We start from the raw sequence: 27,613 nt of genomic DNA, 5'->3' as shown, positions 1-27,613 counted from the left end.
GGAGAGGGCGGGCGAGCGTGAGCGGGAGAGGGCGGGCGAGCGTGAGCGGGAGAGGGCGGGCGAGCGTGAGCGGGAGAGGGCGGGCGAGCGTGAGCGGGAGAGGGCGGGCGAGCGCGAGGGAGAGGGCGGGCGAGCGCGAGGGAGAAGGAGAGGGAGGGCGAGCGCGAGCGGGAGGGCGGGCGAGCGCGAGCGGGAGAGGGCGGGCGAGCGTGAGCGGGAGAGGGCGGGCGAGCGTGAGCGGGAGAGGGCGGGCGAGCGCGAGCGGGAGAGGGCGGGCGAGCGTGAGCGGGAGAGGGCGGGCGAGCGTGAGCGGGAGAGGGCGGGCGAGCGTGAGCGGGAGAGGGCGGGCGAGCGTGAGCGGGAGAGGGCGGGCGAGGGAGAGGCAGAGGGCGGGCGAGGGAGAGGGAGAGGGCGGGCGAGGGAGAGGGAGAGGGCGGGCGAGGGAGAGGGCGGGCGGGCGAGCGCGAGGGAGAGGGCGGGCGAGCGCGAGGGAGAGGGCGGGCGAGCGCGCGAGATTGAGGCAGAAGGCGGGCGAGGGAGAGGGCGGGTGATCGAGCGAGAGGGCGAGAGCGAGGGAGAGGGCAGGCGAGCGGGCGAGCGCGAGGGAGATGAGCGCGAGGGAGAGCGAGGAGACAGAGAGTGACAGAACTTGCATTGATATGGAACATGATAATTCTTGCACTGCTGGAACTTGCAGAAACTTGTGGTAGGGAACGAAACAGGTCAAACACAAATAATAACTTTGAAGGTCAGATCAATAGTGTGGATTTTCCTTCAATTACCTTTGCAGAGGAAAAGGGAGAAACTTGCAAAAGCTTCAAGAGATTAAATAAATTGGTTTGAGCTCACTATAGGGTAAATTATTCATAGTCTGGAACAGAACAAGGTGGATTTGCCGATGGGCTTTTTCTCATTCAATGCTTTTTAACATTTTTGGTGCAGTCATGGGAGCAGTTACTACCCACGTCCTCAGCCCAGGAACAGTGCACTGCTCCTACAAATCCTATCGACCTACCCAAATAAGCAAAAAAAAGGTAAGAAATCAAATACATTAATAAACTTCTGGGAAATGGTTTGTGTGTGTATTTTGGCCTTGGGAGATTTAACCACAGTAATTTTGCCAGTTAGCAAGAAGTAAAATGAACAAGCAGTTTTGAGACAACACTCCAAGAATCATAATCTTTTTGCAGACTACTTTGCTTCTCCCCACCCTCAGTAATGTTATACAAGTAGCTGTTAATTTAAAATAAACTTGTGAAAACTTGCAATGAATAAATTGTCAACACAACGCAATATGCTTTCAAACATGGAGTGTCACTTTATTTTCATTTCAGTGTTTAGTGAAACAGTTTTTTTTTAAACTAGGAAGCAAGCACAAGCACAAGTTGATATATTAAAAAAATACAACACCCTGGAGGCTCTGCAACTATCAGCTACTTAAATCTGCATAGGTCAGCAGTGTTTGAAATACCAGGAAATGCAGCAACTCGCGCAGAATAGAACTGCATTAAAAAAAATGGTACCATGCTTTTAAAATATGTACGATTTAATCTCCATCGGTTTTATTGAGCTAAATGTTACAGAAATGTTTAAATAAATATTTTATTCTTTGAATTACTGCAAATCTTGGAGAGGTAGCATTGCTTTAAACTGGTTGGTCATACAATAGAGCATTACTCTCTCTCCAAAATGCTCTCCGAAATAACACAGTACTTTTCCACTATGATCACAATTGCCCAGAAATATCGCCCATTTTAAAAACCGCTAATTTCACCTTTTTAACTTGGGCGATAGCCTTAGCGCTGTGAAATGGGCCTTCGCGATGTATTCAGTCATACAAGACTGGCGTCCATAGCAATGGCCCTTCTGCGCATGTGTGTTTTGTTTAGCAAATAACTTTTCCCGCGATTCAGGGTTCATTTACACATGCTTAGAAGACTGAAAGAGAAGGAGAGAGAAGGAAGCTGTCTGTGGTAAAAAATGTCCAACAATAGCAACATGTAGAAGAAGGAGCAGTCAGGGAGAAGGAGGGCAAAAGCCTTCGCTGATGAGGCCAATGAGGCCCTCGTTAATGAGGTTGAGAATAGGTGGGGACAATTAACCTGGGGTTAATGTGGGAAATTTTTACACCGGACATATCAAAAAATATGGGGCAATATCGCAGCCCTAGTATCATCAGTGACCCACGATAAGCGTGAGGCAGACCAGCGTCGCAAGAGGTGGAACAGCTTGGTTGCTTCGGCAAGAATAAGTATTAAATTATTACATTTTAAATTGTAATGATGCACTGACTCATTAATTGGAATTTAAATCTGCCGGATTGTAATTAAACTGGGTAATCTTTGGTAGCTTCCCTGCTAAGATTTGGACTGGGGTCAGAACCTGCGCCCTTTAAGTCTAATTTTGTTGAGGTGCCTTACATTAAATCAACAGTATTAATTATTATTTAAAGTAATGACTGGAAATAGACAGACTGCAAACATTTGGTGTTTCTACCACTTTAGGAGAATTTTTGTGTGCTGTGAGCAAGTCTTTAACTTGGGTACCGTCTCCTTTTTGATTACGTTGGTGAATGGGGCACGACTGAACACTGAAGGGTCCGGTCACCTTTACCCAGACTCAGTCTCTCTGGCTGCTGTCACTCACACAGTGACCCAGCCTGACTGGGGCAGAGCTGTCCTGGCTCACTGTGTGCCCTGGGACACTTTGGGACATTAGCTCCAGCCACAAGGAGGTCTCTGAGCACAGCCCATGGAAACGGTGCCCCCTCCCATTACATTCCTGTCATTGCCAAGCTCATCAGCGGTCCCGATTTCCCCTCCCTCAGGGACCTCCATTGATTCAAATAAACCGCCTACCTCCCCTCAAGCGCTGAATGGCACGGCCCATGGATGGGCCTTTCGTGGAGATTGTATGCAATATGCTTGGTGTCAAACATTAGTTCATAAACATGATCTTATTAAATATTTTCTCTGAACATAGATGTTATAACCATGCATCCATTGGATACAAAACATATTAGCATATAACACTAAAGTTATGGATGAATAGAATGTGGGGTGACTAATTGTGGATTACAATATCTGTTGTGTTTCCGTAATAGTACCTAGTCAATTAGCTTATACCATACTCTAGTCATGTTTGCAGAGGAAGATAGCCAAGAATCGGGCAGAGCAGAGGCGCACTGGAGGGAGGAAGGCCTGCTGAGCTGCACCCTCTGACCGAGCTAGAAGAACGTGCCGCAGCACTAGAGAGCACCTATAATCGTTCTGCCACCCGTGGGGGTGCAGATCCTGTTGTTGCGCCACGTGAGTAATGTGTAAAGCAGTGGTAAACCGATGGTAATTTAAAGTGATTTTATGGCATTTCATTATATATGAATGATGTAATATTATGCATGCAGCTTCTGAACTCTCATGTTAATCATATGTAACATCTCGTTCACATTTATTGCAGGAGTGTTGCTCCGCGTACATATGCCAGCGTAGCACAAACAAACATTCTCATGTCTCCCCTTCTCTTCTAATAACCTCAATTATGTTTTGCAGCTACCCAGACTCCCGAGGCACAAAGGGAGGCCCCTGCACCAACACCTGTACCGCTGCAAGTCGTCATCATTACGGGTGACGAACAGGAAACTGAGGAGGAGGAAGAAACAGAACCCGAGTTGTCATCTGTGGTACCTGTGGCCATGTCATCCTCAACGGATGAAGTAGCAGGGCCAAGTGACTTGCAACAGGCCACTTCAAAGCGTCCAATGCCCACGCTGAACTCGCGGAGATCAAATTGGTGAGGTAGGCACGTGCTGAGACAGGCAGATGTAAATGAGGACATGGTCTCACTGTCAAGGGCGAGCGTCGACATAGGACGAGAGCTCCTCCAGGTGCTTGGTAACATTGTCACACTGTCTGCGAGAATAACAGAGGGCATGGAGCGGATAATTGCGGCAATGGGGCAAACGACCGACTATCGGTGCCTTGCAGCATGCGATAGTTTCAGGATACGGCACTGCACCCCAAGGTGACATACCACCAACCACCATGACAGATGCGAGACAGGAGGAAGAACTTCCTTCGCAGGTAAGGGAGGGGGCAGGGTGCTGTATATTGTTCTTGTTATAAAAAATGTATTGAATATTTACTGTTGGGGATGGTGGAAGGGTGTTATATTGTTCTGTTAATAATGTTGTTGACTGTTGGGGGTTGGGTGGGGGGGGGGGGTGGTGTTATATAAGTTTGTTAAAAAAAATTAAAATGTGTTCAATTATTAAACATTTTAAGTTATCTTTACAGTTGTTGTGAAGTGTCTTCTAATAATGCAAGGTAAAACATCAATACAAGGGTTGGAAACAATGGCCAGGCCAGGCTAGGTCTGGCAAGGATGATGCATAACTTCACGCAAAGTGTTCATTTATGAGCTGCTGACGCAACAGCTTTTCCAGTGTTGTGGGGGGGGGGGGGGGCAGGGGTGGTGGGCATAGATTAATCACCAGGCTGATTGTCCTCCCAGAGGTCCTTGTCCTCCACCTCCACCTCCACCTCCACCTCCCCTCTCTCCTCAGGTTGACCAGCGGTCCCATCTGACAATTTTTGTCCTCTCCGAATAGCTAGATTATGCAACTAACACCACAATGAACTCAGTGACCTGGTCAGGGTGGTATTGAAGGTTGCCTCCCGTGTGGTCCAGGCATCTGAATTCAAATTGTCTTTTCGATGATATTGCGTGTAGCTATATGGCTTTCGTTGTAGTATTTCTCAGCTTCTGTCTAAGGATTATGCAGGGGGGGTCATGAGTCAGCTGGCAAGGCCATATCCTTTATCCTCCAGAATCAAACCGTGACCTTGTGGCTGACTCTTAAATAAGTCAGAGTCAGAGACAGTGTTCTCACGCAAAATGTGCGCATCATGGATGCTCCTTGGCAAATTTGCATTTACTGCCATGATTATTTGCTTGTGGTCGACAACGAGCTGTCCATTCAGGGAGTGGAATCCCTTTCGGTTCCGAAACATGTCTGCACCTGTAAAGGTGCTCGCAGAGCAATGTGCGTACAGTCTATTGCTCCCTGCACCTTGGGGAAGTTTGATATTCGAGAAACCCAAAACCCTCCAAGTCTTTGCCTTCCTGGTCATAGAGAAGTTTATAAAGTCCATCCTACATGCGTAAAGGGCTTCAGTCACCTGTCGAATGCAGCAATGTGTGGCGTGCCGTGATACACCGCAAATGTCACCAGCTGAGGCCTGAAAGGAGCCCGATGCGTAGAAGGAAAGTGCCGCAGTAACCTTAACCACAACGGGCAGTGCGGTCCTGATGGTGCTGGTAGGCTGCAGATCTCCCTTAATTAGCTGGCATATCTCACTGATGACCTCCTTTGGGAAGCTCAGCCTTCTAACGCACGTGTTATCGGACACGTCCAGGTATGATCGCTTATCCCTGTCAATGTGTTGGGTGTAATGTCTTCTCCTCCTCAGCAGTCTGCTGCCTCTTTGATTGGGCACATAATGCTGTTCAATATACCTTTTCCCATCTCTATTCTGCAGCATGTGATTAGTGGTCAATACTGGTTGATAAATTACAGTCCACATAAATGCCCTTAATTTGTCCTCAACAAATACCAATGTGATTAGATGATTGGCAAAAGTCAAAAACACCCTTAAAGTCACTCACAAATTGCTTCTCCTGACAAGCACTTCAAGCAGCCTTTTACTCAAGATCCTCCAAGTTACAAAATGGCGTCCGTAGTGCAGAGTTAAGGTCAGATGATTGCAGCTTTTCTTCAGCATCTTTTTGGGCCAGCGATCATTTGGGCAAAATGCTGAAAATTGCGCTCAGCGATAATCTGGGCCATAATCAGGCGCTAGTTTCCATTATAAACAGTATTCTAGGCCTTGTACGAGGATTACATCATATATATTTTTATTTTGAATAGGCCGGGCGATGCAGCTCATTCATGTATGCCGAAAGTTGCGCCAGCGATAAATGGGCACTGATTGGGCACTAGTTTCCACTTTTCAGCAAATATGGGCGATAGCCTGAATCTCAGCGCTTATATAAGCGATGATGTGCCGAAAGTCTAGCCCAGTATATTCCATAAGAATTAAGAGCAGGAGTAGGCCATTCGGCCCTTCGAGCCTGCTCTACCATTCAATGAGATCATGACTGATCTTCTAACTCAACTCCACTTAACCTGTCTATAACCCCTTGAAGCCTCTTTGCATCCTCTTCACAACTTAAATTGCACCTAGCTTTGCATCAGCAGCAAACTTGGATATATTACATGTGGTCCCCTCATCCAAATCATTGATATAGATTGTAAATAGCTGAGGCCCTCATAGTTCCTTTAGCTTTGACATTCCTGACCCACTCTGCTTATTTTTATCCAAAACTCTTGCTTTGCTCTAGAGCCATGACATTTTTCTTGCTGCTTTTAAATTGACTCTTTCCTGAATCCTCCCACCCCCTCCCCCCTTTCATTTGTTTAAAGCCCTGTTTACTGCCCCAGTTATTCAATAAGACAGGACACTGGTTCCAGCCAGGTTCAAGTGGAGCCCGTCCCAATGGAACAGCTCCCTCTTTTCCCAGTACTGGTGCCAGTGCCTCATGAATCAAAACCCCTGCCTCCCACACCGATCTTTGAGCCACGCATTTAACTAATCTGCTTATCCATATACCAATTGACGTGTGGCTCAGGTAACAATCCAGAGATAACTACCTTTGAGGTTCTGCTTTTTAATTTGGACCCTAACTCCTCAAACTCTTTCAGCAGAACCTCATCCCTGCTTCTAACTATGTCATTGGTTTCTACATGGATGATGACAACTGGATCCTCCTCTTCCCACTCCAAGTTCTTCTCCAGCCACGAGGGGATACCTTTAACACTGGCACTGGGCAGGCAACACAACCTTCGAAACTCCCGATCGTAGCTGCAGAGAATAGTATCTATCCCTCTGACTATACTGTCCCCTACCACAACTACATTCCTTTTCACTTTCCTCAGTTGAATGGCCTTCTGCACCATGGTCAGTCTGCCGATTCATCCTGGAGGCTTTTCTCTTATCCACACAGGCAGCAAATACCTCATACCTGTTGGATAAGGGCAAAGGCTGAGGCTCCACTCACACTGCACCCAGGATACCCTTATTTGCCTGAGTTGCAGTCACACCGTCCTGTCCCTGACCACTAACCAGATCTGCACCACTACCTAACCTAAGAGGTGTGACAGCCACCTGGATCAAAGTGTCCAGGTAACTCTCCCCCTCCCTGATGCTGCGCAATGTCTGCGCCTCAGACTCCAGCTCAACAACTCTGAGCTAAAGTTCAAGTTGCAGGCACTTACTGCAAACTTAGTTGTCCGGGATCACAATGCTCTCCACAAACTCCCACATGCTGCAGTTGTGGCACACCACCTGCACTGTTATTCCTATATGATCTTGTTCTATTTAATTAACTGTAATTACATTTGTATTTAAGTAACTTAGTTTAAAATTTAGATCCTGGACGTCTTAATTGATCTGGATTAAGCAATGGGTAATGAAATTAAATATCTACCTGTAACACAAAGCACTACGAAAGTGTGGGCAAAAAGCTGCAACTCTTTCTCCTAGGTGACTGACAGTTAACTGCCACTGGCAGGCAACTTCTGTTAGCTATAGTTTTAATGTTTTAGGTTTAAATCAAAATATTAAATGAAATTTCACTTTTTACAGCTTCTATTTATCCAATACTTACAAGAAATTCTCACACTTTCCAAATTCCCAAATAAACCACTCAGTTCACTCTGTGCAGACCATTCTGTGCTCTCTGTGACATCTACAGTTAACCCTTATAAATTGGTAGCTGATGCAATAACAACTCAGGCTTCTAAACTTTGTCCCATTAATTCACATTGTATAGAATTGCAATTGACTAAAGCTACTTCAAATTGCATGGAATTCTAACACATCAAACCTGTTCCCTTTGTACAGTACTCATGAAACTTAAATCTTTAAAAAATCCCAAAGTATGATATTTTCCATTTTTGTAATGCTCAAAGTGTATATTTAATACATTGCCAAGTTTCACTTGGAGACAGACACACAATATAGAATCTGATCAGTTTTGGTTAACATTTATGTTTTGTGTTTAATTTTCAATGAGCGAGTTGCTGATTGGCTGGTTAAATTGTATGTATTCCTCTGCCAATAATGCAAATCGTGATTCAAACGGAGTATTACTTGGAAGACTAACTATTCATCAGTATTCAATCTCATTACTTATTCTTATTTATTAGTAGAGGAACTATAAGGAGTCATCACTTTTATAATTGCATCCTTTACTATATGAAAAAGTTATAGCACAACTACTGCTCGAATACACATGGTTAATCACTTGCCTACCAAGATGTAAAAGCACAACGGTCATTACAGTGATGAAATACTCTTACATTGTAAATTAAATACGAAAACAACTGCAAAAATTTAACTGGAGAATATTTTATTCCAAAAGAATAATTGGAGGGGTCTTATTGGGCCATATACGGCTAAGGGCAATCCTGCTCTTTATTCTGGCAAACAACTTCAAAAACATTTTACTACACTCTTTTTTTTCTTCCAATAGCTATTCAGCTTGGTTGGATGATAACCCACATTGGAACACAATCACTTCCCAAAATAGGTAATAATCTTTAATCTTTCCATGATATTCAGCGACTGCCACTTCCAGCCCTCCGACAGGCAAAAGCAGTCTGACATTCACAAATACTATTTTCCCTTAACATAAAATGAAAGAACTTGGGCAACATGCTAGTAAAGGCACAATTGAGGCTTTTTTCCTCATTTTCTTTGTTGCTGAGCATATTTGTTTTTGTTTGAAGTGTATGACATAGGATTAATCAATTTCAATCTAACTCCACAGGCTAACAAGATATGGATTCAAATCTTATTAGGCATTAGAAGCTTCATTCCTATATTCACATCCCTGCACTTAAATATACCAGAGTAAATAACACAGTTGATCCCAAAGTATTTACAATACTAGGATTATTTTTAGGCTTTCAAGACTTTATCTACAGATGCACATTTCTAGTGCAGTTATTAAACACTATGATTGCACAGTGATTATGTGCAGGCACATTGCTACATTAGCTTTGATGTCATGGTTGTGCATGGGTAAAGAGAGCGCACATAGAAACAGAGAAAATAGGTGCAGGAGTAGGCCATTCGGCCCTTCGAGCCTGCACACCATTCAATAAAATCATGGCTGATCATTCACCTCAGTACCCCTTTCCTGCTTTCTCTCCATACCCCTTGATCCCTTTAGCCACAAGGGCCATATCGAACTCCCTCTGGAATATATCCAATATTTAGCAGTTGCAGTAATTTGGGCGATAGGAACAAGGGATCTCACCTATTCAATAGTCCTATTAATTGGGGATTACATCATTGCCTGGCTTCAAATTTATTTTTGGTTCTTTGATAAAGGAATCGAAGAGTACCTTTTAAGAATAGAAATCCCAGAAGGTGGTGATGAGAAGGATGCAATTACACAGTTAGACTTATTTCACATCTTCATTACAACTTTAATGTCACTGCAGTGAAAATAATTTTTCGGGGAGAGTGTAAATTGGAAATCGGGGCCTGGTGTGAGACTGACTCCTCCAGGCAATCTCACATCACTTAGGAATGATAACGTTTGGATTATAATTCCAATGCAATGTCAAACCAGCTTTAATAAAAATGTTCAGCGTCTCTAAACTTTAACGTTTTAAGCCATTTGCTGAAGGGCTCTGTTGAGTGCTTATTTGCAAAGTTTGACTGGGCAGGAGAACTGGAGTTCGATCCAGGCAGCAGAAATAGGGTACTGCATAATTGAAAACATTTACTAGTCTGAAGACTGGAGCTGCAGTTCAAATAGAGCTAAAGGCCAACATTAAAATGTAGAATAAAAAATATATTTTATGACTTAAAAAGCTTTGATCTATTGCAATAAGCCGAGAACAAGAAATCTCATTGTTTTAAAACAAAGCTCCATCTCGGCATAATCTACATAGCAAGATTTTAAAACATTTTTTTAAAAAGAAATCCATTGGGAAAGTGCACTATGAAAAGCACTTTTTTTTGTACTAGCAGCCTAAGTGTATCAAAGCAATCGCCAACAATACAATAAATTAACTTTAACAATTGAGTAAAATCAGAAAATGCTGGAAATCTCAGCAGGTCAGGCAGCATCTGTGGAGAGGAAGCAGAGTTAACGTTTCGGGTCGATGACCCTTTGTCAGAACTGGAGAGTGTTCGGAAAGAACAGATTCTTAACAAGCATTGAAATGGGGAGGGGAAGAACAAAAGGGAAGTCTATGATAGGTTGGAAGAGAAGAACGCCCCCATTGATACCACTCAATTAACACATCTGAAATAAACAGAAGGTGATGGTGCTGTCCAGTTACACCTACGCCAGACTGATCAGCATATTTTTAAATTGAAACAGGATTCTTACCAGCTCCATACAAGCCACAACACTACAGATTAGAAATGTCTCATCAACTAAAACTAAAAGCAATTGAAACAATGTTATAGAACAAATTGAGGGCATGTATAGATTCAACACTGAGACTTGTGTTCCAGTCATCTGATACGGCGTCAATTTTATCCAAATGCAATCAGTGTGGATTATATATTTTGTATTGAATCACCACTACATAAATTTGTCAACAAACTCTTTTATTAATGCAGTGATACCTGCATCTTGGTCTTCTGCCTATGCAGAATTAGGATCAAGGAGGTATACTAATATATGGTTGTATCTCTTTCTCAAGTCCTATGAGGAAAGCACCAGGTGTTCTCCCTACTCTCCTTATTTTTTCCATCACAAACCTATGACAATGTATATTACAGTGAAATACTTTGATAGGCAGCAACTATTATCATGTAGGCAAGTGTGTAGAGATTTTGGGAAGACATCAATGAGATAAGTAACCAGTTACTCTTTATTTTGGTGTGTTAGTTGAGGAAGAAATGTCAGCCAGGGTATCAGACCAATTTTTCCAAATATTTAATGTCCAACTGAACCACAAGAACAGCTTTTCGATTTAACAGCTCATCCAAAGCAATCACTGACAATACAATACACTAACTTTAGCAATGGAGCATCAGCTTGCATTTTGTGTTTAAATTATAGAGTGAAGCTTGATCCCATAACCTTCTGACTCAGTAGGAGAGAATGCTTCCATCATATGGGGGGGAAGAAAAAGTGAGGCTGCAAACCCATGTCACATATCCTACTGCTCTATAGTAAAGCTCCAGATTCCATATTTGAGTATTAGCGTGTGATTGCTGGGTACTTATGGTAACTTTCTCATTTCGTGGCTGTCATTTGAGAAACAACTCTGAAGGTTTTCTCCAAGTAGTGTTATAAGGAATATTCCAATCGATAATTAGAAAATTTGTTGTTTGTGGTCTAACGACAACTAATGTTTCTTTGAACATAAGAACATAAGAACATAAGAATTAAGAACAGGAGTAGGCCATCTAGCCCCTCGAGCCTGCTCTGCCATTCAACAAGATCATGGCTGATCTGGCCGTGGATTCAGCTCCACTTACCCGCCTGCTCCCCGTAACCCTCAATTCCCTTATTGGTTAAAAATCTATCTATCTGTGACTTGAATACATTCAATGAGCTAGCCTCAACTGCTGCCTTGGGCAGAGAATTCCACAGATTCACAAACCTCTGGGAGAAGAAATTCCTTCTCAACTCGGTTTTAAATTGGCTCCCCCGTATTTTGAGGCTGTGCCCCCTAGTTCTAGTGTCCCTGACCAGTGGAAACAACCTCTCTGCCTCTATCTTGTCTATCCCTTTCATTATTTTAAATGTTTCTATAAGATCACCCCTCATCCTTCTGAACTCCAATGAGTAAAGACCCAGTCTACTCAATCTATCATCATAAGGTAACCCCCCTCATCTCCGGAAACAGCCTAGTGAATCGTCTCTGTACCCCCTCCAAAGCTAGTATATTCTTCCTTAAGTAAGGTGACCAAAACTGCACGCAGTACTCCAGGTGCGGCCTCACCAATACCCTGTACAGTTGCAGCAGGACCTCCCTGCTTTTATACTCCATCCCTCTCGCAATGAAGGCCAACATTCCATTCGCCTTCCTGATTAGCTGCTGCACCTGGGCCAATTGTGGAGCAGTGGAGGCGTGGCCTAAACAGTTGGAGCTGTGAGCAGTGAGAGAAGGAGCTGCTGCTTTTGCTCCTGGCTGGGCCTGTGAATCAGCCCAGGAAGAGAAGGAAGGAAGGAAGGAAGGGGCTTCACCATCAACTTTCACCCAGAGGGAGAGGAGGAAAAAGCAGAAAACTTGAACAACTTCACCATTTCTACAAAGAGTTGGAGAGAGGGGGAAAGACCAACAACAACATCCAGTGTGGAAGGAGGGAGACTCTACCATTCTACAGGTGGGTGTATTGGTGCAGTCCCTAAAAGACTTTGCTGTGTCGGTGGGGGGAGGAAAGAAGACCAGTCGGGGGCCGGAACATCGCGGGGGGTGTGTGTGTGTGGAAGTGTGTGTGGGGGCCTTGCTTACAACTAGGCCCCACACACCTTTGAAGCACCCTTCCCCCATTGCCTAGCCTGGGATAGCTGGAGCTACCAGGCTGAAGAAACAATTAATCCACCCTAATTAAACATCGTTGGGAGTGTGTGCCTGTGTGGCTCCAGCTGCACCAGGTGAAGACATCTTCTCCCCTCACCCGAAGACCACCCCAAAGACTATTTTTGTTTGCCATCTGGGGATTGCACCCATCCACAGCTGCGAGGGGAGACCTGCCCTCGCAGTTTCCCCCCTTCCCACCCCCCTCTCTCTTTCTCTGTTATTCTCTGTCTCTCCCCTCTCTCTCTGAGAGCCCTTTTCCTCCCAAATTGATTGGAAAAATATAAAACAATTAAGACAACTGAGCAGAGGGAGCAAGGCCCCTCCCCAATTGTCAACTAGGGGAGAGGTGTGCCTCGTTAGACTGAGCAGAGGAGCTCTTATTAAACGAGGCCATTTAAAGACCATTAAGGCCTGTGACTTTGGGGTGGGTGTAGCACTTAAAGGGACCCCATGATGGCGACCCCATCTACGCCGGTGGCAGGGCCAGCTAGGACTTATGCGCAGGCGGCATCCACATCCACGGCACCTCCTGCCCTGCCACCATTCAGACTTATAACTACGAAACACGGGGTCAAGAGCTACACTCACCCCACAATGAGCATTGAGGAGTGCGTGCGGGCGATGGCTGGGGTAGTCAGCCCCTTGGCCATTGTCGCAGCCTCCAAGATGTCTGGGAAGGCCGTGTTCTTCCTGGGGTCGGAGCGGGCGGTGTCCCTGGCCATTGAAAAGGGGCTCACGGTGGGCGGGACGTTCCTGCCGGTGGACCCTCTCGAGGCCACCGCGCAGAGGGTCATTCTATCAAACGTCCCGCCCTTTGTTCCCGCTGAGCTCCTCCTCCCTCACCTACACCAACTGGGGGAGGTAAGGTCGGGGATCAACCCCATACCGCTTGGCCTCAGGGAGAACAGCCTGCGCCACGTGTTCTCCTTTCGCCGCCAGCTCTTTGTCCGGCTGGCGCGGGAAGAGACGACAGAGGGCAATTTTAATGTGGTGCACGAGGGGACTGCCTACCGCGTCTTTTGGACGTCGGACGGCGTGCGGTGCCATGCCTGCAGGGAGGTGGGGCACGTTCGCAAGATCTGCCCCGCCTCCAAAGCCGCCAAACCACCGAGGGCGGACAAGACTGGCGCCGCCGCCACCCCTCCCCCTAGTAGCGTCCGCGTGCCGGGAGCTGTGGGTGCGCGGGCATCGTCGGGGGCCTTTGTTTTCACGGCCTCCGGCTGGGGGGGAGGGAGAGCGTCCAGCCGGAAAGAAGGCGCAGAAGGCGGCGAAACACCTAGAGGCGGGTCGGCGAGCGCGGGGTGCCCTGAGCCCGTGCCCGAGCCCTTGACTAATACCGCAGAGGGGTTCGGGCGCGGGCAAAATAAGAAAAAGGGGGGGAGTGGAGCGGGAGGCCTCGGCAGACACGGGTGTCTCCCTGTCTCCGTGCCCCCCCAGAAAAAAAAGGAGGCGCCGCTCCAATGAGGCGGGGGGGGGAACAACATCCCTCCTCGGAGGAGTCGGTGCCCGCCGCGTGTCCCGCGTCCCCCACCGGCGCCCCCAAACTGCGCCGTAGGCACGAGGAATCTGTCCCCGGGGAGGGTGAGGCAGTCGAGGCTGCCCAACCGCTGCCTCCCGGGGATGGCGTGGAAGATCTGCCTGTCGTGGGGGGCGTGGGGACCGCGGAGGAATGCGTAGCCGCCGGGCCGGGCGTCCCGGGGACTGAGGCGGGCGGGGCCGAAAAGGCCGAACCTGAGCCCGCCCAGCCAATATCCAACTTCCCCCGGGATTTGCTCGACTCGGCAGAAATACAAAGTATTAACACTTTTAATGAATCTGTACACGCTGGGCCGGGGGGTGGCGGCGGGGAGGGGGACGAACACCCACCCTCGCCCCCTACTTTGGAGTTGGAGGGCCTGGAGATTTTCAATGGCCGGGTCTCTCCTTGTTCCCCGGTTCCTGGGGCGGAGGAGGAACCCCTTCCGCTGTCGCTTCCCGACCCAGCACCAATTCTAAAAGAGCCCAGTGGGGACTCCTCTGCCGACGATCCTGGGGGTGGGATCGGGGCAGAGCCAGGGCCGGATGGAGCGGCCGGGCCGTTTGCCGTACCTCGTGCGGTCGATGGGCCGGCTGCTGGCGGCGACCTCCCGGAGGAGGACGGGGACTCGGTGGAGGACGCGGGTGAAGATCTCGAGTCCATCGCCAGTGAGGCGGTGGATCTCCTCGTGCCCGCCGCTGAGCCCCCCTCATTCCCGTAGAGGATCTCCGGGACTTTTTGGTCGACAGCCAGGGTCGCCGCAACCGAGCCCATCTGGCCCGGGAAAGATGGTCCGAGCCGGGGCTGCTCATCGCTTCCGTCCGCGTCGCCGCTAAAACCATGGCCGCGGGCGGGCCCTTATCAAGGGTGCAAGGCCTTGAGCTGCGCCGGCTCAAAAAGTTCCTTGCTGGGCTGCTGAAGGAGTGGAGGTCAATAAAAGACTCCGCTCCCTCCCTCACAATAGGTTAAGGTAGAGGTTGCACTATGCTTTTGTCATGAAGATAACCACAGCCAGCCTCAACATCAACGGCGGCAGAGAGGCACACCGTAGATTTGACAATTTTTCGCTCCTGCGGGAGGGAAAATATGCGGTGTGCTTCCTGCAAGAAACCCACACCGTTCCGGGAGACGAAGCCCCGTGGCTCCTGGAATGGCAAGGAGAGGTCCGCATGAGCCACCTCACCGCCACTTCTAGTGGGGTGGCCATCTTGCTGGGCCCACATTTTCAGCCGGAGATCTTGGGGGTCGAGGAGCCCGTGCTAGGCCGCTTGCTGCACGTAACGGTTCGCCTGGGGGAACGTGCCGCTCCATCTCGTGAACGTGTACGCCCCTCAGCCCGGCCCGCAGCAGGCGCGCTTCTTCGAAGAAGTGTCCGCTCTTTTTGGCTCCGTCGACGTCGGCGACTGCATTGTCCTCGGGGGGGATTTTAACTGCACCCTCGAGGCGAGGGACCGCTCCGGTGCCCCGCAGAGCATGACGGCGATGGAGAAGTTGAGGGACCTGGTCGGGTCCTTCGACTTGGTGGACGTCTGGCGAAATCTCCACCCCGACTCCAGCGCCTTTACTTGGGTGAGGCCTGGAGTAGGATGGTCCAGAGTCGACCGCCTTTACGTGTCTCGGGCGTATGTTTCCTGCGTCCCGGCGGCCTCCATGCGGCCGGTGCCGTGTTCGGACCACCACCTGGTGTGGGCGGAGCTCGCTTCGCTCCGCGCGAGGACGGGGTCCGGGTACTGGCACTTTAACAACCAGCTGCTGGAGGACGTGCGGTTCCAGGACTCGTTCCGTCGATTCTGGGCCGACTGGAGAAGGAAGCAGGGGGCCTTCCCCTCCTTGAGGCTATGGTGGGACGTGGGCAAGGCTCACGTCCGCATCTTCTGTCAAGAGTACGCGAGGGGGTCGACCAAGAGATGGGCGGCCAGAGTCAGGCGCCTAGAAAAAGAGATGCTCGACCTGGAATCCCGTCTCGGTCAAGTCGTCGAGGACCCGGCCCTGCGGACGGTGTACGAAGCGAAGAAGGCCGCGCTGAAGGACCTGCAGCTCATCGGGTCCCGAGGCGCGTTCGTGAGGTCGCGGATCCGGTTCCTGCTCCCCCTTCTTCTACTCGCTGGAAAAAAGGCAGAGTGTCCGTAAGCAGCTCTTGACGCTGCTGGCCGACGACGGCTCTCTCGTCTCGGATCCGGAGGGCGTCAACAACAGGGCCCGTGAATATTACGGGGCTCTGTTCTCTCCGGATCCGTGCAGCGCGGAAGCGCGTAGAGTTTTGTGGGAGGACCTGCCGAAAGTCAGCCCGGAGGGCGGTGAAAATTTGGAAGCTCCGCTAAACCTGGCGGAGCTGACCGGTGCCCTCGCCCGGCTCTCGAGGGGAAAATCCCCGGGGCTGGATGGGCTGACCGTGGAGATCCACAGGGCGTTCTGGGACGTCCTGGGGAGCGACTACGCGCGGGTCCTGGGGGAAAGTCTGGCGACCGGGGAGATGCCCCTCTCTTGGCGCAGGGCAGTCATCGTCCTGCTGCCTAAGAAGGGCGATCTCCGCCTCCTTAAGAACTGGCGCCCGGTCTCCCTCCTCAGCACGGACTACAAAATCTTTGCCAGGGCGATGTCTGCTCGCCTTGGCACTGTGCTGGACCACATGATCCACCCCGACCAGTCCTACACGGTCCCGGGCCGGACAATCCACGATAACATCCATCTGGTCCGGGACCTCATCCATCATTCCCAGGAGGCTGGTCTGTCGGTCGCCTTTCTATCTCAACCAAGAGAAGGCGTTCGACAGGGTGGATCACGACTATCTGCTCGGAACTCTGCGCGCTTTCGGGTTCGGGACGCATTTCGTCGCCCGGATCCGACTTTTGTACGCCGCCGCGGAGTGTCTGATTAAGGTTAACGGGTCCTTGACGGCGCCCCTTCGCTTTAGGAGTGGGGTGCGCCAGGGATGCCCCATGTCCGGCCAGTTATATGCCATCTGCGTGGAGCCTTTCCTGCGCCTCCTGCGGACGAGGTTGACGGGACTGGCTCTGCAAGGGCCGGGCGTGGAGGTCATCCTCTCGGCTTACGCCGATGACGTGCTCCTCGTGGTAGAGGATCCCGCTGCCCTGCGGAGGATGCGTGAGTGCCAGGAGATTTACTCGGCCGCATCCTCCGCCAGAATCAACTGGGAAAAATGTTCCGGACTCCTGGTGGATCAATGGCGGGTAGACTCCCTGCCGGAGGAGCTCAGGCCTTTTGCCTGGAGCACGACCCATCTCCTCTATCTGGGAGTCTACCTTAGCCCCGACGAGGAAGCCTGGCCGGTGAACTGGCAAGAGCTAGAGGCCAAGGTCGCCGCTCGCCTAGGGCGCTGGACAGGACTGCTCAGAGTGCTGTCCTACAGGGGTCGAGCGCTAGTCATAAACCAGCTGGTGGCCACAATGTTGTGGTACCGGCTGGTCACTTTGACCCCTCCCCCTGCGTTTGTCGCCAAGATACAGAAGAAGCTGGTGGACTTCTTCTGGAACAACAGGAAGCACTGGGTCTCTGCCGCGGTCTTGAGTCTCCCGCTTGAGGAAGGCGGTCAGTCGTTGGTGTGCGTCAGCGCCCAGCTCACGACTTTCCATCTTCAGACCCTGCAGAGATACCTTTACGTCGAGCCCCCTCCTAGGTGGTGTGCTCTGGCGACGTATTTCTTCCGCAAGCAGCGCGACCTCAATTACGGCACGCAGCTCCTGTTTGTGAACTTGGGGGGTGTCAGGACCACTCTCCAGGAGCTGATTGTCTTTTACAAGGAACTCATCAGGGTCTGGAACAAAATCTCCACCAAGCGCAGCTCTCCGCCGGCTGGAGTGGCGGCCGTCCTGCAGGAGCCGCTGCTCGGGAATCCGTACCTCCACGACCGAGGTTTTATGTGGCGGTCGGACGAGAGGGCTGTGGCTGGTTAGGTGACCAGGGTCAGGGACCTGCTCGATGGCGGAGGAGCGGGCTGGATGGCGCCAGGCACGCTGGTGCGGCGCCTATATTCAGCCAACGTCTGCCGCGCGGCCGAAGCCATCGAGTCGCTAAAAACAGCTTTGGGCCCTGACTCTGTTAGGTGCATCGAGGAGGCTCAAGCACGTAGGGAGATCCTGTCCGAACTGACCCCCGTCCGGACGGAATTCCTCATCGGCGCCAAACCCCGGAACCTCCCTCGGGAGCCGGCGCCTCACAAATTGAGCCGCCTCAAGGAAATCCCCTCCGTGCCTTTCAGTTCCGCGCAGAGGGGTTTCCTGTACGGGCTGCTCCTGCACACTCTCAACTTTGCCATCCTCGCCGGCCATCTGGACACGCCATGGCGTACCATCTTGCCGTCCGGAGGAGGCGGGGGTCCCCGATGGAGGGCACTCTATGCCGGAGTCCTCCCATTATTCATCGGGGACTTGGCCTGGAGGGTGGTGCATTGAGCAGTGCCGTGCAACAAATTTTTAAGCCAGTTCACGGACTCCCAGGCCGCCTGCAATTTCTGCGGTCTGGAAGAGTCCGTGTTCCATGTTTTTATGGAATGCACAAGGTTGCAGCCCCTGTTTTATTATTTAAAGGGGCTGCTCCTGAAATTCTGGCTGCACTTCAGTCCCACTCTCCTGATCTTTGGGCACCCTGTGCGGAGGGGAGCGGGTAGGTCCGAGGGCCTCCTCGTAGGACTGCTCCTGGACACGGCCAAGGGTGCCATCAGCCGGCCCAGGCAGCGGGCGGTCGAGGGGGTCGTTCAACCTAACTGCCTGCCTCTCTTCCGCGTGGACATCCGCGCCAGGGTGTCCTTGGAGATGGAGCACGCGGTGTCCACCGGTACGCTCGCGGCCTTCCGCGAGAGGTGGGCACCGGAGGGACTGGAGTGCATTGTCACGCCCGGCAACCAAATTTTAATTTGATTTTATGTTTTAAAGTTTAATTTGTTTTAATTGCCGGTGCTTTTAGTGTCCCCCTCCCCTTTTATAGGGGGCACTGGAGGAAAAAATTTGATTTTAGTGCCCCAAAAAAAAAACACAAAAAAAAAAACCACAAAAAAGAAAAAAAAGGGCCTTGTAAATGTCTGGTGTGTCATCCAGGGCGGGTGGCACGGTTTAATGTTTATGTTTTTTCAGGTAAACTCCAAAAGAGTTTCATGTACAAGGACCCCCAGGTCCCTCTGCACCGCAGCATGTTGTAATTTCTCCCCATTCAAATAATAGTCCCTTTTACTGTTTTTTTTTCCCCAAGGTGGATGACCTCACACTTTCCGACATTGTATTCCATCTGCCAAACCTTAGCCCATTTGCTTAACCTATCTGAATTGAATTTGGATCTAACATTTGTTTAGTTTAATGAGGGCACCTTTGACAATTTGTACTGTGCACTCTGCTGCACAATTTGAAGCAGGGTGGTATGGTACTAGCATATGTTTCATACCATTTCTGCTCATGAACTGTATAAACTCTGCTGCATAAAATTGCGGTCCAATTTTCATGACACACTTTCTTCTCGGAGGCCGTATGAAGAAAACAATCTTCGCAAATTGTCTAATATTTTGCTGGTTATTATTATCTGCACCAGAAACAGCTCTAGCCCCCCCCCCCCCCCGCCTCGAGTGACTACCCATCACTATGAACAATTGCTATCCTTTAGCTCAGCAAAATCTACATATAACCTTTGCCACACCCAGAGAGGCCACTTCCATGGCTGTAATGGTACTGATGGCGGTTTCTTGCTCACCGATTGACATGTTGTACATTGACTGACGATGTACTCTATCTCTATCTAAACCTGGCCACCATAAGTAATTGCGTGCAAAACTCTTAATCAAGCACATTCCCAGGTGTTGGTCATGATGATCTCCTAACAATTTAGACCTGAACCTATTTGGGATAACCACTCTTGCTCCTCACATGATATAATCTTTATCCACTGACAATTCATTCCTATGAACAAAGTATGGATGAATATCTCCCTCTTACCTGGTTTGGCCATCCGTTTGTTATGTAATCATACACCTTTGACATAACTAGGTCACATTTGGTTGCCCTACCAATCTCTTCAGCTGTGACTGGCAGCTTATCAAGGTATGAGAAATAGAACACTTCTTCCCTATTAGGTGTAACTTGTGATGGGGATGGCAACCTGGACATAGCATCAGCATTACTATGATCAGCTGATCATCTGTATTCCATGTCATATGTATACACTGACAAAATTACTAGATTCAGGCTGCAGCTAATGTTGGAACTAGGGATTTTGGATGGAGGATTGCTGTCAGGGGCTTATGGTCAGTTACTATGGTAAACGTACAAACAAACAAGTACTTGAGAAACTTCTTCACCCCAAAAATCAAAGCAAAGTTTCCCTCTCGATCTGCGCATAATTCCGCTCACTGGCTTGGGGTGTGTGTGAAGCAAAAGCAATTAGTCTCTCCTCCCCACTATCTAGTACATGAGCCATCACTGCCTCAATGCCATACAGAGAGGAGCCATACACTTGCTTGATCTCCTTAGATATATCACAGTGAACGAACATGGTACTCTCTAACTGGCTTTTGCACTCTGAATGCTGTGTCACATTCTTTTGACCACTTCCAAGGGACCCGTTTTCTTAACAGCTCATTCAGTGCATGTAACAATGTAGCCAAGCTTGGGAGGAACTTTCAGTAATAATTCAAAAGACCCAAAAATGATCGAAGTTCAGTGGCATTCTTGGGAGTGGGTGCATTTCTGATTGCATCCAGCTTTCCCTTGGTTGGATGTAAACCATGTTTGTCTACTCTGTGCCCCAAGTACTCCCTTGAGTTTTGAAACACCTCACATGTGAGCAGTCACACATACTCCATGCTTCTCTCGCCATTTGAGCACTTCATTCAACACCTCATCATGGATTTGCCTGTGTGATGCTGCAATGAGTATGTCATCCAAATAACACACTACCCTTTCAAATCCCTTGTAAATCATCCCCTGGAATATGTCGGGGTGGAAGACATTACAAGTGGTAGCCTATTGAACTGATAAGGGCCTAGATGAGTATTTATAGTGAACTCAACTTGTAGTTAGGAGTTTGTTAGATCTAACTTTGAAAATATCTGGCCACTTGTCAGCGTTGTGAACAAATCTTCCACATTTGGCAACATATTGGGTAGATTACACTCTCGAACCTGTTTACGGTTATCTTATAATCGCCACACAACGTTACCTTGCCATCTGACTGAGGTGCACCAAAAATGAAAGTAGCCCAAGTACTCAGACCTACCTGAGAGATAATATCAGTTTCTGTTCTTGTGAGTTCTTGAAAGTATATGGTATGGGACGTGGCTTGCAGAAAACTGCTCTTGGATCTTCTGCACTTTGACACTCGCCTTAAAGTCTTGGATCAGACTCCCTGATTGGCGGAACATCTTTGGTACCACTTGATGACATCATCGTTCATTGCAAATTTTGCTTCCAACCAATACAACTCATTCCAATCCAGCTTCAGTGATCTCAACTAATTTCTACCTATCAAGACAGGCTTGTCTCCTATGAGAAGTAAGCTCTGATACTGATCTTTTTATTTCACTGGTACGGTGACACTTCCTATTACAGGGATTTGCTCTCCCAAGCAGCTCTACCTTCGATTTCTCTAGTCGATAATCATGCTACTTGTCACGATATAATGATTCCGATACTATGCTCACTGATGCACCAGTGTCAATTTCCATGGGTATCCTGGTGCCTGCGATGTCTACTTGGATGATAATACCTTGCAAATCATTGTAAGATATCTTCGTGCTCCTGATGACGTGAATTTCCAGAAACTTCTTGTCCTGCTGCTTCTCTTCAAATGGTATGTAGCGTCTGAAGTTTTATACTTCGAGCACTGCTAGTCAGTTTACTCTTCTGTCTGCACGGCTTCACAAGATGCCCAGTTTTCTTGCAGTAGAAACACTCTGCCTTCAAATATGGACAGCATTGAGCAATGCGCTGTCCCAGGCACTGATAGCACAACTTCACTGCACTGTTCCCTTGGCCAGTTGCTGAGACCTTGGGACCCAACTGACTTTTATTTTTAGCCTGCAGCCAATTCACCTCGGTTGTCTGATGACTGGAAATGGTGCTGAATTCTCGGGAATATCGGTCAGCCATATCCATCGACATAGCTGTCTGACAAGCTAAATCAAATGTCAAGTTAGAGGTTGTCAACAATTTACTTCCGATACGTTCATTTTTCAACCCACAATCAAAACGGTCATGCAAAAGCTCGGTCCTGAAAATTTCCAAAAAGTTTCCAAAATGGATAGCTTTTTTTTAAAGCTACAGTGTACTCATTGACATCCTTGTCATTTAATTGATTGTGTGTTCCAAACCAATATCTTTCAGCAATTTCCAGGGGCTCAGGAATGAAAGTAGTGCTGTTCTGACTTGGGTAGAATCGCCTTCAGTTGGCTTGGTGGGAACAAGCAAATTATGCAGGGGATGCTTCAGTCAAAAAATGAGCCCATTCCTTTTCTAAAACCGCTCGATTACAGTTTACATCATTGGGAACTTTGACAATACTATTCACGGTGATAAACATTCCTAGCCACTGCAGATACACTCCGAAAGAGTCTCAGTCATGATCGAACTCACCGAAATGCCCATTATTCCCATAGGCGTCGCCAAATGGACTCTGGCAACGTCGGCCATTCAGTCATGTGTGCTCGGAACTTATCTTGGATGTTTAAGTTTTTCTGCAAAACGAAGAACATCCAACAGTTCCTCCGTCGGTTGGCAGGATTATCCTCCAACAAAAATTTCAGCTAGGGAATCTGTAATCCCATCCTTATCGCCAATTCTGATATATTGTGAGAGACAGCATATATATAGAACTGCACAACATGGCTTCCAGTAAGAACTGTGCTGCTCATGTGCTTTATTATTATATACATCAGTAGTCACCAGGTGCCATTACAGATATAATTTTGGATTTTTCCACTTTGAACAAGTCAATTAAAATAATGTAAAATTTTTCAAAGCTCCATACTTTCCCAAAATAGCAACATGGCACTTTGATTTAAATAAAAGCACTATCCACATCTCTGGTTGACTCTGCACACTACCCCCCCCCCCCCCGCCCCCTTTTAAAGTGGTCACCAATCTACATTTATAAATGCATTGCCAATAAGAATTTATGACAGGTATTCCTTTACATAAATCCAGCCTCAATTTTGGAAATTGTCCAAAAGGGTAGTAGAAATTGAAAAGTCGCAGTATAATATTTTTTGAATAGTTTGATTGAAATCTGAAGTCTACAGTTTCATTTTTAGAAACCATCTTACAATAATTAATTATTATTTAATGAACAGGAGATGGGATTTTTTTGTTGCCTCTACCAGCTAGCAACAGGACCAGGGCTACTACATGTCTGTATCTCTCCAATCAGATTTCCATCCCCGCCACAGCACCGAACTTGCCCTAACCAAAGTCACAAATTATGACTTCTATGAATATGGTGCATTTTATTCCTCCTCATCCTCGCTGCAGCTTATGGACATGTCAATCACACCATCCTTCAACAATGCCTCCTCTCTATTTTTGGAAGTCGTCTATAGCCAGAACATTCAGGCGAGAAGGTAGGAAGCACCTCTTCACGTAAAGGGTGGTAGAAGTGTGGAACTCTCAACAGGCTCAAAGAGCTGAATGGCCTACCCTTGCTCCAACGTCCGTGTTATTTAGCTTTGTAAAGCATCTTGGGAAGTTTTTTTCCAGGTTAAAAGATGCTGTATAAATGGTTGTTGTCGGGGTTAAAGATTTTTGTATAAATTTAGGGAATTTGCAGATTAGAAGCAAGATAAAACAAACCAAAAATCACCAATTCTGCACAAAATCCCACGGAGTTGGATTTTATGGCTTTATAGAAGGTTATAGTAAGTTATACCTTCCAGCATTAAGCTTTATGGAGTTCCTTTGATAGCTTTACTGTTATAAAGTGAATTGGCAGTAATAAAATGTAATAAGCTGGCTAATGTGTTGAAGTTGAGATTAATCTCAATTAAATAGCACTGGTGGGAAGTGATGAGCAGTACTTCCCATCATTGCAGTTCTGCAAAATGGGACAACCATCGGCTTGGAATCTAGAAGAAGGAACTCTGAAAGAAAGCAGTCCTGAAGTGAAAATGTTGATCACACCTCTAAATATGTCTTTGTGTGTCACATATTGGGAGCCAACAGAAAGGATTCAGAATGATCAGTTTTATATAGTGATATGGTTGGGAATTGGAGATAGAGGGCAGCTTCTGGGATATGTTTCTTTAAGATTCCCTCTCACCCCACCATCCACAAAATTAATCTCCAAACCAAATCACAGCCATCATTTTCACTCAAAATTAGAAAACTGTTTTTGACCAACATGGATGGTTGACCCTCACCTTGTGGAATTTGCTAGAGTAGACTGTTGAAATCCAAGATTGTCGGCTAAAGTTTAAAATTGTCTGTAAATTGGCTGCAATGATCACCTGCATAACAGGAACCACATCAACAAATAATTAAATGGATGTGAAGCAGTTTGGAAAGTCCTGGGAGGCAAAAATTGCTATATAATTGCAAATTCATTCATTCTTCTCATGACCTCTGAATACCAGTCAGTTAATATTCAAGTATATGTATATATGCAATGCCAGTTGTCTCATCGAGCATGCTTTTAAAGTTATCACTAGCTCACAAACAACTCCACTGAGTGGCAACACTCATTCTTGCCCTTTATTCTTATATACATCTCTTTAAAGCATTCAGACTCTACAAGTCGATTAGAAAACTTGGATATGTTACTTGGTACATGTAGATGTGCCTTCACTTACTGAACATGGATTTTCCACTGTAATTTCAGGTGCTAGTCCCTGACATTCTCTATCCTTAATTATATGTATGATCAGCAGCTTTCGGTTTGAAAGCCACATTTTTGATTTCCTGTGTTTTTCGGCTAAACAAAAAAGGTCCAGGGATCTCTCCGGGACCGTACTTGCAGTTCACCTGTTCTTGTGAGACCATCAAGAGAATGTGGGATACTCCAATGGAGCTGAAATGAAGAACCTCATGTAAATTTAGTTAGGACTTGAGCAAGGTTGACAGTTCAGTACAGAACTGAGAGTGCACCACACTGTTGGAGGTGCTATCTTTTGGATGCGATATTGAAATTGAAATCCCGCCGGCCTGCTGGTTCAGACAGACATAAAAGATTTACTGGTACTTTTCAAAGAAAGGCAGGGAGCTCCTTGGTGTCTTAGCCAACATTCATATTTTGACCAACATCAGCAGCACAGACTAAATGGTCATTCATCTCATTGCTGTTAATGGGTCTCTCTATACAAAATGGCTGACACGTATGTCTACAATGCAACACCAATTACACTTCAAAAATAGTCAATTGCTGTAAAGGGCTTTAGGATGTGCTGAAGATGTGAAAGGTGCTATGTAAAAATGCAAGTTGTTTCTTTTATTGTTAAAAAATGCTACTGAAGTGTTAAAAGTATTAATGATGGGTCATATCTGGTTAGTAATTTTATATTCAAGGTAGTATAGTTGTTAAATTATTGCAACTCAAGTAATAATCCTGGAGACATGAGAATAAAGCAGATGCAGAAAATCCACATTGGTATTGAAGCTTGATATGAATGCAAAGGCAGGTTCCGAGCGAAGGCCGTGGAGAGATTGTGTGCTTGAAACCGTGAAGTAAAGATACTGGGGCAGATTCTCTGATTTTCACTTTATTTAATTACATTTTTCCTTTCAGGTTTCACATCTCGAAGCTCTTCAGTGCACCCGCAGGATGTGATATAAAGGCTACTATTTAAGGGGCCAATGCGGAAATGTAAGTTGGAGGAGACAGGAAGGGTTTAGGATGAATTCATAAAAAGAGTAAGGGCAGCACCCAGATTCAGTGATGGTTCTCTTGAATTTCTACTAAGTGCTGTCAGGAGCAGGAGGGATACACTTTTCCCCAGTAAAGGGAGGAAGGAACCTGCTGCTACCACCAAGGTGGCGTGGTTGGAGGTGGCTGAACAGGTGAGCAGCAGGAGCATTGTACTACAGCCTTGGATGCAGTGCAGGAAGTGGTTTAATGACCTAACCAGGTCATTAAAGTAAATACATTTGCTGATTCACCTACATGCTGTGGTTTACCCACACCCCCTTACTCTGTCTTACCAAGTGCTCTCCTCACATCCACTCAAATTGCAGCAGCACCCTTGCTGGTGAGTACTGAAGGGCACCTCCAGACATACTTAGGCATCTGAAGTGCATTTTCAACATGTCCATGGCTTGCTCAATGTCACACCTGGTGGTCATGTGGCTCTCACTGTAGCGCGCCTACGCCTCATTGCTGAGGTTCCTCACAGGTTTCATGAGCCAGGTTTGAAGGGGGCGTATCCCTCATCTCCAATGAGCCAGCCCTGAAGTCTGTTTCCAGGAATGAAAAGGTCTTGAACGTTGGACAGCCATCGTACAAAAACCTCATGGCAACACCCAGGGAATCTGCTCACACCTGCATGAAACTCTTCATGTGGCTGCACAACAGCTGAGCATTAATGAAATAAAATCCCTTGCGGTTGATAAAACACTTCTGGTAGATTTGGTGGTCCTCAGATTGCTATTTGTGCGCAAATCGATGACACCCTGTATCTGTGGGAAGTCAGCCAGAGAGGAGAAGGTGAGAGCCCACTCACTCTGGCTATTTTCATTACAGCGGAAGTTGACATACATCTCATCATCATAGGCAGTCCTCGGAATCGAGGAAGACTTGCTTCCACTCTTAGAATGAGTCCTTATATTGGACTGTTCAGCCACCTGAGAGCCACAGTCCCTGCCACAGGTGGGACAGACAGTCGTTGAGGGTAAGGGAGGGTGGGACAGGTTTGCCGCACGTTCTTTCCGCTGCCTGGGTTTGTTTTCTGCATGCACTCGGCGATGAGACTCAAGGCGCTCAACGCCCTCCCGGATGCACTTCCTCCACTTAGAGAAGTCTTTGGCCAGGGACTCCCAGGTGTCAGTGGGGTTGTTGCACTTTATCAGGGAGAGCTGAGGGTGTCCTTGTAACATTTTCTCTGTCCACCTTTGGCTCATTTGCCATGAAGAAGTTCTGAGTAGAGCGCTTGCTTTGGGAGTCTCGTGTCTGGCATCCGGACAACATGGCCTGCCCAGCAGAGCTGATCAAGTGTGGTCAGTGCTTCAATGCTGGGGATGTTGGCCTGGTCGAGGACACTAATGTTGGTGCATCAGTCCTCCCAGGGGATTTGTAGGATCTTGCGGAGGCATCGTTGGTGGTATTTCTCCAGCAACATTGGCAAACAACTCAACCATCACTTCCATATACATTTATGGGCAGCCGACTGGGAGACCTGATGTCTCTAATGGCACACTGGAAAGAGCCAGAGGCAAAGAAATTGAGGCACTGGTGACGTTCACAGCAACGAGCAATGCTTTTTAAACAAGGCTGCAGATGTCAGCGGCCACCTGCCATGTTAATTTGAGCTCACCGAAGCACTGCCCGAGAGGTCTAGG

General features: G+C 47.7%; 1 long non-coding RNA gene across 2 annotated transcripts; it reads left to right on the top strand.

Annotated features, from left to right (window-relative positions):
- The first annotated feature begins 628 nt into the window (after positions 1-628).
- LOC139262045 (uncharacterized) lies at positions 629-4,134 on the top strand. 2 transcript variants are annotated; one of them, XR_011592866.1, is made up of 4 exons: positions 629-1,034; positions 1,366-1,519; positions 3,136-3,308; positions 3,549-4,134. It is a non-coding gene; the product is annotated as an uncharacterized lncRNA (long non-coding RNA). The 2 variants fall into 2 exon arrangements; XR_011592865.1 differs by lacking the exon at positions 3,549-4,134 and having other exon boundaries at positions 3,136-3,394.
- The last annotated feature ends 23,479 nt before the right edge of the window (positions 4,135-27,613 follow it).

The sequence above is a fragment of the Pristiophorus japonicus genome, chromosome 4, assembly GCF_044704955.1.
Source record: "Pristiophorus japonicus isolate sPriJap1 chromosome 4, sPriJap1.hap1, whole genome shotgun sequence".
NCBI classification, from domain to species: Eukaryota; Metazoa; Chordata; class Chondrichthyes; family Pristiophoridae; genus Pristiophorus; species Pristiophorus japonicus.
This window is presented reverse-complemented; position numbering and strand designations above follow the sequence as displayed.